The sequence below is a fragment of the Solea solea genome, chromosome 11, assembly GCF_958295425.1.
Source record: "Solea solea chromosome 11, fSolSol10.1, whole genome shotgun sequence".
NCBI classification, from domain to species: Eukaryota; Metazoa; Chordata; class Actinopteri; order Pleuronectiformes; family Soleidae; genus Solea; species Solea solea.
In genome coordinates this window covers 5,507,727-5,512,070 of record NC_081144.1, presented here as the reverse complement: position 1 = coordinate 5,512,070, position 4,344 = coordinate 5,507,727, and the positions used below count along the sequence as shown (strand labels likewise).

Below are 4,344 nucleotides of genomic sequence, written 5' to 3'. Positions count from 1 at the left end.
CACAAAGGTGTTACTTTGAATTGCATATTAGCAGAGTCATCCAATCTTGTTTTCACCCTCAATGCAATATTAGAAAAATCTGTTTATTTAAGAGCTACCAAAGGCGCTGAATCCATCATGCATCCTCTCATTATGGTCCAATAACAGGCAACAACTCACACACTCCAGACACTGCACAAAGCTTCACACTTCATCACAGAACCAATTTTTTAAATCTAACTCATTACCTTTAAAGCAAACGCACCGCTCCTCTGCTTTGATTTACTGTGAGACAAAAGAACACAACACCTCAAGTTGCAGCTACTGTATGTTACGTTAACTAATCTGCGTTTCTTTTATGAACATGTCATGTCAAGCTTTTTTCTCTCTTTTTTTTTTTTTTTACAAACATGCTATTTTTGTCTGTATTACCTGTCACAGCAGTGTATATTCACGTGTCACAGAATGAGAACTACCATCAGAGGTTTGTGTGGATCTATGAAAGACAATGAAGAACACAGGCATGTAGCCTTATTTAGATTTAAAAGAAAAAAAAAAGGGTTTGCTGGGATAACAGACATCACCGTGTGACACTCTAGTCACAGACTGAGCAGCTGTTTATACATAATTCCTTTGTAGTTTCAGGAGCTCATTCTGTGGTTGATCATATTCTCTTCTATCTGTGTTCAGAAGCTGACCTGTTGTGCAGAGATGTGCATATTTATTCTATTCATAGGCTCCACACAGCCACACATGCTACAGGCACATATTCATTACTAAGTAGCCTGTGGCGACTGTCATGTGCAGACAATGGTGGAAGACAAAAACAGTGTATCTACCACACAGGGAATCTTCCACACTTGTAGCCACACTATGGAGATCGCACTCAAAAATAGCATGTTTCCCCCACCCCCCACCCCACACACAAACACACACCCTGTTTTTTTATCATATTCACATAATCTTCCGAGAGTCGTATGTGAAATCATAGATAAGCCTCCTTATGTTGCTTCGGATATTGCTGCAAATGAGCATGTCTGAGAAATGTAACACCTTGCACAGACTCTTGCATTTTAATTTCTGTGGCATCTGTGACCAGTCCGTCATGTCCCTAACCCCCTCGGGAGACCCCCCAACCTATCTGCGGCAGACCCCCAAAACCCAGGAGGTGGTGGTGGGGGGGGGGAGATGAGGGACACATTTGATTGATGATGGTGTGAATTAAACAGAAAGAGATGGAGAGAATCCTTTTATCAGGCCCGAAACACGAGTGGATTAAAATGTAGTTGTACAACCCCTCTGTATAATGCAGCAGGCAGGCTGCATATCACGAGGCAGCAGAAGCCAAGATGGGGGCTGCTCGTTATTATTGCGCCCCCCTCCCACACACACGCACGCACCCCTACCCCCCCACCACCGCACCTTCCAGACACCATGTGAAACTTTGCTGAAGCAGGAGAACTAGGTTGAAACAGGGCTGAAAGAAAGTGCTGATATGAATTGTTGACAGTGATTTTGGCCGAGCCAAATATTCTCAGTGGGAACTGCTGCTTTTCACTTTTTTACACATTTTAATAAACTGAATTGTAGGCACTAAAACCTTAGTTTAATTTATATCTCCTGAAGAAGTCCTGTCAGGCGTTGGGCGGTTTCATTGATAAATTCACCTGTTATTGTAAATGGTCTGTAGTTTTGCCATTCACACCCATTTTCTAACGCTCATCTTTCACACCCATTCACACACCGCTGGTGCAGAGCCAGGAATCCAACCCACAACCTCCTAGTACAGGGGTGGCCATCCACTCAGAGACGAAGAGCCAAATATTTTACGGTGTTACTGCAAAGAGCCGCATCATACACACGGGCACACATGAACATCCCCACTAGCCCTTTCTCTCATTCTCTCTGTGTCTCTCTCTCTCTCCCTCACACACACAGACAACGACCTCTACTCACTCACCAACGACATGACAGAATGGCTTGCCAAAACATATAAACTCTCCCACTCTCTTAACAACGTCCTGTTCATCTTCGTAGTTTCGTTTTGCCACAAATTGACTTGACACAAATTGTTTATTCAACAATGAGGTTTTCCCCATATTGAACTAAGGCAAACATGCTTACACATATATGTGAAAAAAAACACAAACACATACTTTGATATGAATGCAAGAGCCGCATGAAACTAGGCAAAGAGCCACATGAGGCTCGGGAGCCACGGGTTGGCCAGGCCTGTCCTAGTAGAAAGACCACTCGCTCTACCACAGAGCTACTGTTATTAATATCTGTTTAATATCCATTTTCTTTAATAAAGTGCATGTAGGTGTCACAGTTCAGGGCCAACTCAGCCTCAAACCGTAGCGGCGTTTTCATTTACATGAATATTTTTGGATTTTGCACTGTTGCTAAGACAAAGCAGGATATTTGAAGCTGTTGATTTGTGACACCTGGCACATGCACAGACAGTGAAATGATTGATTGAGGAAATGTAGCTAAACCTCAAAAGATTCAGATAATTATATTCTCATGAGAAAAACAATTTTTTTTTTCCCAGTAGCTGAACTAATCTAACGTCCTCAGTCACATTAATTTAAATTTAGACACTTCACATAATCAAACCGTCGCAGCAGAGAGACAACAAACTGCCTCGGTAGAAGCTGTCGATAGTGGTTGTGCTGGAATAGAAGAGTTAAACCTGTCCTCCTCTTTTCATGGCATGTGCTCATGCAGGCAGAAGCCCTTGATTGTCCTTAAACATCATCACGAGTCCTTCAGGACCACGACTGAGGCTTTAATGGACCTGCAGCATGTCTCTGTCTGGCAGTAGCCTCTGTGCCCGACTACACTGCTGATGTTTTGTGCCACTGCATAATTTATTGCCCTCTTTACAGGCCTCTTCTTGCACATCCCATTCTCGTGGTGCAGGTGAGAGTTCAGCTGTTTGGTTTAACACATCAGTGAGGAGGGCCTCAGACCAGCAGACCCCACATGTGAGAAATGCAATTAGAGGAAATATGCAATTACTACAATCCCCACTCTCTCATGTGGCCAGACAAGGACAATTTGTCACTGAGGCCCCACTGGTATCTCCTGAGTCTGTTGTAGGGACCTGCAGGTATCAATGTCCCTGCCTCCTTCTCAAGAGCTAGCCTGTGGCGTTGGATGTCCTGAAGCCCCTGGGAGAGCTGGCAGAGGAAGATGTATAGCCAGAGAAAAGACACAGAGTTCAGTAATCAAAAAAAACAAACCCCTTGTCTTTGATTATTTTGGTTACATGGACACATGTGAACCATAGAGAGAGGCTGCATTTAATCAAATGTCCATTTTTTTTTTTTTTTTAATGACATTTAAGTGAAGCATTGTACTATTCTCTAGATCTAAAGAGTGTGTGACTTGGCAGGAAACTCAGAAAAAAACTTAATAAAAATGTTAATCAATATCCTCATTTAATCAAAACACATTTCAAGTGAAAGTTCCCAGATAATAGAAAACAAATTGTTCAAAACATCAGTTCATAAATATTCAAAAGTGGAGCTCATGTAATTCAAAAAGGATAATCTAGGATACTATTATATTTATTATGTATTGATTTAGCGTTGATTTATTTCAAGGACAACACACGTCTCTGTGGCGCAATCCGGTTGGCGCGTTCGGCTGTTAACCGAAAGGTTGGTGGTTCGAGCCCACCCAGGGACGGAAAACATGTTTCATCTTTGGGCAGCCTGTGGAAAAGGGACTTGACTTGTAGCTGGAAGGGTTGCTGGTTTGAGCCTTAAAAGGGCTGCACAGGGTACCCAACCCCCGTTGCTCCCCGGGCGCTACTCAGTGGCTGCCTGCTGTTTGTAATTCTAGGAAGGTTTCTAGTAGAAATGCAGAGAAGGAATTTCTCTTGTGCTGCTGATAAAGGAATAATTAATTTATTTCACACAGATCTGACGAGCGTCAGAGCCTCTCTTCTGATTGGCTGACTGAACTTGTCTTAAACAAGCACCAGAAAGAAGCCTGAGAGAGAAGCTGTAAAAACAGACCAACACAAATGTGAAAAATATCGATTTTTTGAGCTAAAAACAATGCCATCATCAATTCCACATATAACCTGCAATAACAGGTCTCTATCTCTAAGGGTTGGGTCATACTTTCCACATCCACATCTGTGTAGAGGTCTGCTATGGTCCACATCGGATCATTGCAAAACCTTCAGTCTGATTCTACAAGGACCGTAACGCAACATACCACTTTCAATTCCAGTTGGTGGCGCTCCAGTTTTGGTCCAAAGAGACAACGAAGGAGGCGAGTACCCACACATGTATTACGTATTACTCTCAAAGAACACAAGGAAAACACAAATGAGGGCAATTCCCTCGT

General features: G+C 42.8%; 1 non-coding gene across 1 annotated transcript; it reads left to right on the top strand.

Annotated features, from left to right (window-relative positions):
• Positions 1-3,600: 3,600 nt before the first annotated feature.
• trnan-guu (transfer RNA asparagine (anticodon GUU)) lies at positions 3,601-3,675 on the top strand. The gene has a single exon. It is a non-coding gene; the product is annotated as a tRNA-Asn (tRNA).
• Positions 3,676-4,344: the final 669 nt, after the last annotated feature.